The sequence below is a fragment of the Vigna unguiculata genome, chromosome 7 (assembly GCF_037176805.1).
Source record: "Vigna unguiculata cultivar grain cowpea cultivar isolate G323 ecotype 2 chromosome 7, ASM3717680v1, whole genome shotgun sequence".
In the NCBI taxonomy this organism is placed as follows: domain Eukaryota; kingdom Viridiplantae; phylum Streptophyta; class Magnoliopsida; order Fabales; family Fabaceae; genus Vigna; species Vigna unguiculata.
Window position 1 is genome coordinate 26,948,600 of NC_140798.1, and position 13,564 is coordinate 26,962,163.

The 13,564-nt window shown below is 33.1% G+C and overlaps 2 non-coding genes across 2 annotated transcripts; both read right to left on the reverse strand.

Moving 5' to 3' along the window:
* Nucleotides 1–2,458: 2,458 nt before the first annotated feature.
* On the reverse strand, nt 2,459–2,531 carry TRNAK-CUU (transfer RNA lysine (anticodon CUU)). The gene has a single exon. It is a non-coding gene; the product is annotated as a tRNA-Lys (tRNA).
* Nucleotides 2,532–2,670: 139 nt separating this feature from the next.
* TRNAK-CUU (transfer RNA lysine (anticodon CUU)) lies at nt 2,671–2,743 on the reverse strand. The gene has a single exon. It is a non-coding gene; the product is annotated as a tRNA-Lys (tRNA).
* Nucleotides 2,744–13,564: the final 10,821 nt, after the last annotated feature.

Consider the following 13,564-nt stretch of genomic DNA (forward strand, 5'->3'; position numbering starts at 1 on the left):
CTAAAAGAGAAATTAAACCTAAATATTTTTATTCTTTATTATCTATTAATATTAAATGTTGTGCTTTATAAAATAAATAAAAAATACACAATTTAATTTTGATCAATTCTTAAAATATAATATTTACAATTAAAAATTTTAATAAATTTCCAAAAAAATAATATATATATATATATATATATATATATATATATATATATATAATTAAAAAATTTTCAAAATTTGGGGGGGCCAAGGCCCCTCCCTGCCTCCAAAATCATCCGCCACTGAAGGGAGCCTAATACCCAACACCTCCTTACCATTAGATTTGATATCCATATTATACCCTTATCATTTAGTTACTAAGAAAAAAATGGTCAATGAAAAATAAATGTTAGTGAGTATTAGTTATTAGTGAAAATTTACTTCTTTGTTTCAATTTCAAAGAACTTATGAATAAAATTTTCTTATAAGCTTCCAAGACAATAGTGTCATATTGATCAAAATAAGTAGTTTTCCATTATAACTTCTTTATTTTTGGGTTATAAATTTTATGATATTGGTTCTATAAGTAAGTTGTGGTTAATTTTACACTTTCTTTGAAAGTTTTTTATTTAACCAAGAAATTATGGTTGAGCCAAGTTCCTCTCCATTTCTTTTATACGCTTTCAAATCAATCCATGAAGTTATATTTATATGATAAATTATATTAAAAAAGTAAATTAGTATTATTTTAAATATTACTTAAAATTCAATAAAGAATTTTCACAAAGGACAAAGATAAAATTTGTCTTTTCTTTACCCTAATTTTAACTGATGTTAAAAATGTGTACCTTGAAAATTTTGAAAAATAAAGACTTCTATTAAAATATATATGTTTTTTAATACTACAAGATGTACTTGAAATGGGAATAAAAAATTATTAACAGAAAAAAGGTTTTAATAAATCTTGTTTTTTGACTTTCATTGAAATTTTATTTTTGTGATCCTAACTCTATATATGATGTTCAATATTTTAAGAATCATAAGGCTGATTGTGGTAAGCAAATATGATTCTTTAGATATAGCTGAGGCATTTTCTCTTATAAAATGAGACTAGAATAATTAAGTTATTTTGATAAGTTTAACCGAACAATGATTTACAAGGGTTTATATATCTAGCAGCAAGGCTTTGCAAACATTAGCACAACAAGCTCATTCTCGTATCACATGTGATACAAGAGAATTAATGTTATCATTCATTTCCACATTCAATTTTAGCTATAAAGATTTGTAAATACGCAAATGTGATTCTTAAAATATTTTAAAGATACAAATATTATCATACGTAACAATAATTTCTCGATTTGTCATTACAAGTTATACACTAACAACAACGACTCAAATCATCGTTAATTATAGGAGTTAAGATAGAAATTTTGCTTGGAATCATAATCATGTTGTACATGAAAGTGACGACGATTGTACAAAAACTAGATAATAGTTTCACATTCAAAATTTGGCCTCAATTATACAAGAATAAGGGATTATAGAATTTAAATTAGAACCTCTTTAGATTTTAGTGTAAAAAGATTATACAAATGTCTATTATCTTATCCTATTTAAAGAAATTTTGCCTAAACTTTAAGATAGGTAGCAAGATAACAAAGTAAAAATATCCAAGAGAACATATCATGGGGCTCAAACCCACAACCACAAGGTTAAGAACCTTATACTTTACCAACTGAACTAGACAAGTTTACTATATTCATTTTATGTTATCATTATATTTTAGCTATGAAGTTTTGTAAATATGCAAATATGATTCCTAAAATATTTTAAAGGTACAAATATTATGATATGTAACAACAATTTTCTGATGTCACTAAACAAAAACTAGACAAGCTCGAACCCACGTCCATTAGGTTAAAAGCCTTGTGCTCTACCAACTGAGCTAGACGGGCTTACTATATTCATTTTATGTTATCATTCAATTCCACATTTTAGCTATGAAGTTTTGTAAATATGCAAATATGATTCCTATAATATTTTAAAGGTACAAATATTATGATATGTAACAACAATTTTCTGATGTCATCGAACAAAAACTAGACAATAGTTTCACATTCAAATTTTGGCTCAATTATACAAATGTCTATTTCTCCTATTTAAAGAAATTTTGTCCAAACTTTAAGATAAGTAGCAAGAGAACAAAGTAAAAATATTCAAAAGACTAGGAAAAAAACATAAAATCAACGCCCATCGTGGGGCTAAAACCTAGGCTTACTATATTCATTTTATGTTATCATTCAATTCCACATTCAATTTTATCTATGAAGTTTTGTAAATATGCAAATATGATTCCTATCATATTTTAAAGGTACAAATATTAAAAACTAGACAAGCTCGAATCCATGGAAATTTTGTCCAAACTTTAAGATAAGTAGCAAGAGAACAAAGTAAAAATATTCAAAAGACTAGGAAAAAAACATAGAATCAACGCCCACCGTGGGGCTCGAACCCACGACCACAAGGTTAAGAGCCTTGCGCTCTACTAACTAAGCTAGACGGGCTTACTACATTTGTTTTATGTTATCATTCAATTCTACATTCATATTTATCTATGAAGTTTCGTTTTCCGATGTCATTACAAGTTATACACTAACAAGTAGTAAAAATATTCTAGAGACTATGAAAATACCATAGAATCAACGCCCACCGTGGGGCTCGAACCCACGACCACAAGGTTAAGAACCTTGCGCTCTACCAACTGAGCTAGACGGGCTTATTACATTCATTTAATGTTATCATTCAATTCCACATTCAATTTTAGCTATGAAGTTTTGTAAATATGCAAATGTGATTCCTAAAATATTTTAAAGGTACAAATATTATGATATGTAACAACAATTTTCCGATGTCATTACAAGTTATACACTAACAACAACGACTCAAATCATCATTAATTATAGGAGTTACAATAGCAATTTTGGTTGGAATCATAATCATATTGTACATGAAAGTGATGACGATTGTACAAAAACCAGACAATAGTTTCACATTCAAAATTTGGCCACAATTATACAAAAATTAGGGACTATAAAATTTAAATTAGATCCACTTTAGATTTTAGGGTAAAAAATTAACAAATGTCCATTATCTCCTATTTCAAGAAATTCTATCTAAAATTTATGATAAGTAGCAAGAGAACAAAGTAAAAATATTCAAGAGAATAGGAAAAAACTATAAAATCAATAGTAAAAATATTCAAGAGAAAAGGTTAAGAACCTTGCACTCTACTCTACCAACTAAGCTAGACAGACTTACTACATTATTTGATGTGCAAAGCAATAAGGCTTATGCAAGAAAACAACGTAAAATGTTTCTAGCATAAAAACACATTGTCCATCGTGACAACCGCTATCATAATAGTTTATTAAATGCTGATAAAAAAAAGCAGGTTATTAAATTAGAAAAGGGTTTAATTAATTATTTAATACTTTAATTTGTTTGTTTGGTTCATTTCCGTCCCCTTATTATTTTTTGGTTTTATTATATCCTTTAACTTTTTAAAAAGGATTTTGGTCCTTCATTTTGAACTTTTTAAACAATTGGAAGACTAAATTGAACCTTTTTAAAAAATTAGAGAACTAAATTGAACCCAAAAATATTAAGGACACCAAAATAAACCAAACAACAAATTACAGGATTAAATCACTAATTGTATTTGAATTTATAAAGTTGTTATTTTTAAAGCAACTTTAATATTTATCTATAAATTATAGATATATAAATATTTAAAACAAAATTTATATAAAGTTCAATGCAAAATATAACTTTAAATAAACTTAATTTGGTTAAAAATATCAATTATAATAAAAATACAATTGTAAAGTTTATATAAAAATTAAATTTGGTCTCAATTTGGATAGGGATGAAATTGTTTCAGTTTTAAAATAATTTGACCAAATTGAGACAAAACGACAAATATAGGAACTAAATTGAGAATTTTCACATTCAATAGTGACATGCGGCCACTACCACATCACACTACCTCTGCCACATGGCACAACGTCAGCTTGACACGTGACAATTCTTTTTAATTATAAAAAATAAAAAAATAAAAAAAAATTATAAAAACTACGAGTAGACATGTGACACATAGTCTATTACTAACGGAAAGTAACTAATTGAAACAAATTTCTCAAAATTTGGACCAAATTGAGATAAATAAAAAGAAGGGGACCAATGGAATGATTTAACCTTTTAAAAACTAGGAGGACTAAATTGAATCAAAATTTTAAGTAAAGAGACTAAATTGATTTTTTTTAAGAAAATAAAACCCTTTTAAACAATTTTTGAAAAGTTAGAGGACTAAATTGGAGGACTAAATTGATCCCAAGAATATATTAAGGGGACCAAAATGAACCAAACCAACAAATTAAAGGAATAAATCACTAATTAAGCCCTTTTAAGAATAGATGTTTGCTTTGTCTATTGGAAAAAAAGGATATGTGATTATGGAAAGAGGGGGCGTGGTTTTATCAATGTCATCGCCCTTGGTATTCTACTTTAACTTGGTGGGCATTGTTGAGCTTTCGTTAGGTTGTCGTCTTAGGCAGGTGGGGTCTTCGGCTTTTCATTAGTAGGCGTTCTATTAGTGGACATTTGTCTTGTACTTATTTCCCTTGAGGTTTTTCTTGATGTGACCTTAGTGATAACTTTTCATTAAGTTCTCCTAGTTTGTAGCCTTTGTTTTGAAGGAAGTTTGTAATGTGATATGGTCTGTCTCAATTAGGTGCAAGCTTTCATCTAGTTTAAAGTCTCGAGTGTTGTTGAACTTTCTCCAAACTAGGTATATCTTGGGGAACGTTCTCTCTTGAACTCGTGTATTGTAATGTCGGGTTGTTATATGCTTAGAAATTGCTTTTCTTATATGACGACGAGTGCATATTTATGCTTTCATTTAAGCTTTAATTATGAATTATGCTTAAAAGATTAATTTAGTTAGGAATTGTGATAATTTGACTTATTGAGCTTGTGCGATAAAAATGTCTTAAAAAGTGTTTTTTAGTTGCATGAAATATTTTTGGATGTTCTAATGATTTTTATGCAACTGAAGTTAAGTTTTGATTCATTCAAAGTGTGAAAATAAATTCCAAGCTACAAAATAAGGCCAAAAGTAGAAAGGGAAAAATATACACATAGCTAAATACAACCCTAGTTCTATTTTACACACTCCCTTTTTCCTATGGGTCACACTCACAAAGCTAGCCAATTAGAAGTTGACATGTGACATCTGTAACATCGCGTCCAGATGTTACTTGGTATAGTTTAAATTCAATTAAAATCATTTCATACACATCTGATACCATCCTATTAACATGGGAAAATTTAAAACTTCCCATTCATAATACCTACCAAATTCATTCAAATAAAAATTCTTGCAAAAATATTTATAAATTAACCTCAATCTTTAATATTATAAAACTAAAATTGTAAAACAAAAATTCCAAAACTTAACTTAAAACAATTTCCAAAAACTTGTACAAAAGTTATCCAAATAAAATCCCAAAGCTTTTCCCAGCACATCTCTCATCATTGAGGCTTCAAATGGCACCTGTATCATCCACTACTCACGTAAAACACAAATTATACGTTCATCACACAAACATAAACAAAAGAAAGGGTGAGCTAACATCAATCACAAATAACATCAATTAACCAAACAAGTTCTCACCCAATCCAAATAACATCATCAAGGTATAAATAATAACATCACAAATCCTTAAATAACCACTGCCTCACATTGTCATATAATTACACTAGGTGTTCCACACAATCCATACAAAACATGCTATAGTCACAAATGATACGACTACTAGTAAACTCGGTATCAAGAACTGATTTGTAATTCTCGTATGCAACTTACCAATGATGCCACTTCCCATTACTTTCATAGCGAGCCCCGACGAAGTATACAACTTTCCATTACTCATATCACGAGCCTCGATAAAATACCCAATTTTCCATTACTCATATCAAGAGTCTTGACGAAATTCACAATTTCCCATTACTCGTATCAAAAGCTTAGCGAGATATGCAATTTGCCATTACTTTTATTGAGAGCCCCGATGAACTGCACCTCCAATACAATTACGCAGAGTTACCTTTCATTATATTCACATCTAAGTATAAGACTATCTCATAATGATCATTCATCAATCAACAATTGTAAGACCCGTAGAATTTAATTAATTAAATAAATAATTAATTAATAAATACGGGAGGGGTAATAATTATGACATTAAATTATGGTTGGTATGACGTGGAAAAGTACTAGCTCAAGTGGTTGAGAGTACTTTGATTGTGTGAGCGGACTTGGGTTCGAGTCTTATGCATGATACATTTTGTGTTATTATTATTATTTCAATCTATGAAAGCATGTTTTGTTATGATATGATGCTTGAATTGTGATGGTTAGCATGAAACATGATTGGTTGAAATGGTTATGCACTTGAGTGGTAACAAAGGGGTCATGGGTTCAAACCTTGGAAATGCTAAATGGAAATTATGCTTGTTTTTATTTTGCTAATGGTGACTTTAGAGGGAAATGGGAAAGGTTAACAGAGGCCATGGGAAGCAGTACGGCCAAGGGGGGGGGGCTGCATTCCCATTCATGATGAGAGATGGAGGGTTATTAAAAGGTAAATGAAATTAAATTCGTTTTAATATTTTAAGTAACCTAAAGTACTAGTTTAAAAGGAAAAAGGTTGGAGTTTAGGCAAGGTTTTGGAAGGCTGAACTTAGACTTAGAAAAAAAAACAGAGGCAAGAGTGAGTGAGAGGGGCTGACGTGAGGGAGTTGAAGGCAAAATTGAGGGAAACCAAGGTTGGCCATTGGTGATCAAGGGAGAGCTTCATCAATTGTGCAAATTTAAGCTAAGGAACCAGGTTAGGGGAGCTGGACTCCGTAATTTTATGCATATAATTATAAGTGTATAACTGTATGGTATATTGATTGTTTGAGTACTGTTAAAGTCTTCGAAATTCTGGGTTTCTGGGATTTTCCAGAAACCGCCTGGCGGGTGATGAACCACCGCCAGGCGACTCATGCGAATTGGTGTGTTCTGGGTTCCTGGAAGAGGAACCGCCTGGCGGCACATTCCCGGCCTCCAGGCGACGCAAGGCGTCTTAACCAATTACTGGGTTTGTTGATGAAGCGCCTGGCGGGACTGGTTAAACCGCCAGGCGGCGCGGGGTAATCTAACTCGTTTTTGGGTTTTCTGGAATTCTGGGTTAAATCTGATCGGAGCAAAAGGTAGTGGTGATCCTTATAGAGGGGTAATGATGATCAACAGTAGGTATAACCACCTAATCGAAGGTTAATCGAATGGAACAGTGAATACGAGTTAGGGTTGAGCGAATGTTATCAGAAATCACGAGTTGGAATGGATTACTATGAATTGGACATAGGAATTAGTGATCAATAAATTAAGTGTTATGATTGTGCAGGGGTTAGTTTTGTGTGTACTCTTAAAGATGGAAAAATGGCTGAGAAATTGGTTGCAGGTGGAGTCTGGAAAATTCCAAAACTGACGCACCGCCTGGCGGCGCGAAGCTGGCCGCCAGGCGACGTAGGTGACAGCGCAGAGGGAGTGCTCGTTGTGATGGAGCGAGTGTTGAGTGCCAGTAGGAGCTTGGGTGTAAAAATGAGTGCATTTGGTTGAAGTTTGGAGTCTTAGAGATAGGAGTTGATGGAATGGAATGATATAGATGGAGGATAAGATATGCAAGGACGAGTATATTAGAGTAACGAAGGATAATTGAAATTGAGGTTTGGTATGAGTGATATAATTGGGTGAGGGCAATATTGGATCTTGAGAGGTATTGTTAGATAGTGGACTGTAATCTGGGTATAGTAGAAATAAGTATAAAATATAGTGAGATGAACTTGTGTATCTAAGTAGGTTATAAAAAGGGGAAGGAAAAGAGGACAAGTATAGTAGGAGCAGGAGTACTGTTTGGAGAAAAGGGTGAATTATACTAAAATTATAAAAAGAGTATGTGAACCCAGACTAGGAAAACGGTTTCAAGTAAGGTACTTCCATTGATGCAAGGGCATTGTGAATGGTCAAGTCTAAGGGACTTGTTATGAGTCAGTTAGTGAGAATAGCATTGGAAGCTGGAAGCAGTGAACCATGAAAACTCGTGACAGGGAACTCAAGTGGAGTGCTGCTGTACTGATACAGCGCCTGGCGGTGGGAGTGGGTAGCGCCAGGCGACGGCAAGGACTTAGTGGGGTTCTGGACTGGATGGCGCCTGGCGGTTGGATAGGCTCCGCCAGGCGGCGGCGACACGGACAGTGGTTCCTGGAACAGCGTCCGCCTGGCGGTGTAGACTATCCCGCCAGGCGGTGGTTGCAGACTTTGTGAGTTTGAGGCGTTTGGCGCCTGGCGGTACGTGTCCCCCGCTAGGCGGTCTGGAAGCTGTGGCGCCTAGCGGTACGTGTCCCCCGCTAGGCGATTTAGCTGCTGTAAGCCCTAGTTGTTGGACTTCGCAGGGTGTTCTACAAGGCTTCTGGTAGTGCTTTAGAGGTGAGGTTGCTGGAGTTCCTTGAGTTGTGGCTCGGAACGTATCCCTTGAGTTGTGGCTCGGGATAGGGGTTAAGCACGTGGTATTCCTTGAGTTGTGGCTCAGAATAGCATCTCTTGAGTTGTGGCTCGGGATGGCGGATGAACACGAGAAACCCTTGAGTTGTGGCTCGGGTTGGCGAGTGTTGCCGGTATGAGTGTGCTGGTTGTGGCCAGTACGGATGGGTCCAGATAGATTGCCCTCCTCAGTTATTGGCTGACGAGTTTGGTAGTCTTAGGACGATACGGGCTTTGTTCGTATATGGGAACTCTACCTGGCGTTGCGGTGTATGATCCGTAGCATGTTTTCCCGCACGTGCTCTATCGGTTGTGGCCGATAGGTATGGCAGCAAGTCACCTTGAAGTAATCAGCAGTCGAAGTAGAACACGAATAAACGTATTGGAGATCGAATTGAGGGAATAAAAATATAGGGCAATGTGGAAAGTTAATTTAAGTGATGTTATGTGTATGTATACTGATTTATATATATATATATATATATATGTTTATAGCTTTGTATATATATGTGTTTTATCTGCTAAGCTCACCCTATCTGTGTGTGTGTGGCGATGATCGTGTACGCGGTACACGGGAGCAGATGTTGGTGATGCAGGTGGCTCTGGTGCAGCTTAGTCGCGGAGAGGGGATTGATTTGGGGAAACTTTTACTTGTATTACTTGGTTTTGGAAACATTTGTAAACCCGGATGGGTGACTTAATAACATTGTGGTTTTAATTATGTAATGGACGTTCTAAATTTTATCCGCTCAATTAATAAAGCTTTAAATTTTCCCGCGTTTTGGGAAAATGAGGTATTATTAAATGTGTTGTCTTATTTATTCCATTTATTTAATTATAAATTAGTAATATCTTGACGGGATGTTACAACAATCACATGATTATCCGCACTAGTGATCAACAATCACACAAGCACCTCAAGGCCTCATCATCACATGTATATCAATATGTTGACATCTTACAATCATCGTAACATAAACCAAGCATTATTTCCTTGCACTTTATAATTTTAACACATAATTCCCAAAAAAACTATGCACACAATTAAACAAAAAATAACAACCATAATTCTCCACCACTTAATACCAAAACTAGCAACCATAATTATGCACCAAATAATACATAAACAACAATATTTTTAAAACAACGAACACAAATTTTTAAAACGACAACAACATTTTTAATTTTTAAAATAGCAATACTATAAAACTTCTAATACATCACCAGCATCTAACATACATCTGAAACTTCACATGCACTGACTCAAACTCATGTATTACAAAACCAAATAAACAAAATCCACATTCCATAACATGAAATCATGCAATCAAAAGTCAATTTTACAAGCAATCTTATAGAATGAAAGCTACAAGCAATGACATGCAATGTAAGCTAGTTAAAACTGAATTTTGGTAGCCCTAACCTTTTCTTACTATTTTGCTTATAACTTTTTCCAAAACTCTTGAAATAATTTGATTCCTTTTTTCTTAGATTCTAGACACAACTATCTTTAATTCGGGTACTAGAACATAATTTTGGAGTTTTGTGGATGTTCCAGTTTAATTTGGACAATTCTAAAGAGATTTGCAAAATAGTGACAACGTCACACACATATTTATTACGGTTTTACTCATAATGTTTTATACACATGTTCAATTGAGCTGATTCCTTATATATATTTATTAAACTTTGTTTATAATCTAATGAATTGTTTTCCTGAATGATTGAAAAATGAATATGTATCTCAAAATTTATGTGACTTTCGTAAAAATAATCATTAAAATTTTAAAAAAAATCACTTTTAATGACGATTTTATATTGAACCATTGTTGTATGTTTTTGCCTTTTTTTTAGTACGAGTAAGACCACAATGTTGTGGTTTTTAATCTTTCAACAACGGTCAATTGAACTGTCATCATTTTTTCCATACTATCGTTGGAGAACCATTTTAACCATCACTGAAATCTCATTTTGTAGTAGTGGGACTTAGGATATGAAGCTAATCAACCATAGGTTTGGAAAACTATGCATCTTGACAAAACTTGATATTCTAACATTGCATACTTCCTAAATAGAATTCTTAAATTCTTGTAATAGTATTAGAGCAGATTTATTATGCACATGTGGTTTCACCTAATATATAAAGATAACAAGAAATTGATCAACAAATTAGTTCAAAATTCACATCTCTCCCCATCAAATAATACCGAAATCTATTAAGTCATTGATCTGTACGTTAAACATATAATTGATGGAAAGAATGGACCATAGGAAACATACAGATGTGGAAAAAAATTATGATAAAGGATTGATCCCTACCAAGGGTGATGGCCCATGGCACATGCTTAAAGAAAGGGAGTTCCTTGATCCCTTCCTTTACCTTTATTTTCTTTAGTTTAAAATTCCTTTAAGTTGGCTTGGTTGACTATTTTTGAGTTGACTTGTTGACGTTGACTTTGGGTTGACTTGTTGACTCAAAAGATTAGCTTAACCTTAAACCAACATGCTAATAAATTCCTTAATTTGCTTTTGTAGGAATAAGAAAGGAGGAGGGCCACATAGGAGACACTTGGCGTCCTAAGGAAGAGAGAGAAGGAATAAGACTTTCTAGAAGCATCTAGAAAGAGGAGGCCCACATGCCTTGGACACCAAGTCTTCTAGAATGTTCTAGAACCTTCCTTTGGGAGCCTAGGCCATGAAGATTTGCCACCTAGATGGCTTGGACGAAAATTCACCCATGTGCACCCTAGGATGACCTAGTTTCTAGAACATGCTAGGTTTCTTTTGTAATCCTTTAACTTAGTTGTTTTGCTAAGGGGCCCCTAGACTTGTCTATTTAAGGGGACCTCTAACACTTGTACAAGGGTTGAACATTTTGGAGAAATTATACACTTTGTGTTTCAACCTTATGTGAGAGCATTCCTCCTTAGGGAGTGGAGTTCTTTCAAGCCTTATCTTGCCTTGGCAAGTGGCGGCATACACCACTCATCTTCAAGGTTGCCATGGCTTCTTCTAGCCTAGCCTTGTAGTGGCGTGAATCCTCCATTCCTCCCATTTCCCTTGCTTTTCATTTTATGTTTCTTTACTCTTCTTGGTTTATATTATTTCTATTATATGTTTTTCCTTTTGATTTCTTACTCCCCATCAATCCATTCTCCTCCTCTCTAGAACCTTGGAAAGGAACCTTCACATCTAGATAGCTTGCTATCTTAATGTCCAGTGGGGATTTCCTTGGTTTTCTTAATCAACTCACACTATATTCAATAATCTTAAAAAGGAACAAGATAATCCTTCATCAAATTAGCAGTGTCCAACTTCACAAGGTGGGGACAAGATTCAAATGTCTACCCAAAAAAAAAGGTAGGTGTGGGAATAGGTTAAGAGAGTTGACAATTATCTATAATGTTGATCAAAGATTGCCAATTGAGTTTGATATACAAAATTGTAAAGCTTTGGGAAAGCATAACACAAAATTCATTAACTACGTGGCCTGACTTGGTAAAAGCGAGGTTAATATTCTTATATATGATTGGTACCATGTTCCAGAGACACTGAAGAACTATATTTGGCATATTACATCATTGTGTGAAATCTTAACTTATTTAATTTATTATGAACATACAACTTATGTTTAACATATGTAATTGATATTTATTGTACAAGTCACATATGATGTTCAAAACAATAATCTATCACATTGCAACCTATATAGCTAAGTGTGTCTCCTGAAGTCATTATCGTAACCTTAAGTGTACCTTTTTATATGTCAAATGGATATTTTTATATTCTCATTGGCATTGATATATTCAATATATTATTCTAACATTATTTATTTTCAAAGCTTAAGGTATTTACATTATGCATGCACTGAGAGGAAGAATGTTCACATACATTGATTTATTGACCATGTTGCCATCTAAAGTGTTGGGAATAAACCTATATAGTGAGGTGCAAACATATTTATTAGAGACATTTGAAAACGAATCCAAAGAAGTGTACTTTGCATCAGTAAGTATACATTTTATAAATTAATGCATATTTATATAAAACTTAATTGTTACTAGTATTAATTTAAGTTGTAAGAGTCACTAGCGGTTGATAATAATTATTCCTCAACAATCTCTTGTGTTTCTCGTGTTTATTACATAAAAAAACAATTAATAGTTTGGCAATTAGAAATATACTAGATTGTAAGTTTTTTATTAATGTATTTGTTGTGTTATATAATTTAATTTTACTAAGTTTAATACTTATACAATTTGAATGTAAATTAACTTTTACAAAGCTTTTGAAGCTCATTTGAGGTTGTCGGGACTTCCAAATGTTGCTAGAAAGAAGTTGCAGTGCATTGCGCCAAATATAAGTAGTTAATCTTATAACTATTGAAATACAATTATCATCTATATGATATTCTATGAATTTAACTTGTAGTGCTCACGTCAACCAAGGAGCTATGAGTATGGATATTATGTGATGAGGCACATGCATAGAATTGTATCCATAAACATTGTTGAGTCATGGAGTTTGGTAAATACAATTAACTCAAATATAATAAATATATAAATGTAAATTTCACCTTATATTTGATCATGAGAGTGGGCATCCTTTCCATTGAATGATAAAGTCTTACAAGAAGTTTGTGAGGAGTGGGCATCCTTTCTTTTAAATATTTATGGTAAATGATGTTAGGATTATCAACATTTTAAGTTTAACAAGTTTATTTGTAAAAATTAAATGATCATGGATTGTATTACATTATTAAGATTGTATATGAAAATCTTTGTTTGAGAATTATGATTATGCAGGTTTTGTTACATGAGTAGGGAAACCAATGATCTAAAAGAAAAAAAAAAACACCATTTTCTATGATGGTTATTGCCATAACCGACATAGAAATCCATTTTCTATGATGGTTTGGTTGTAACACTCATAGAAAGCCGATTGGGAGCACATCTG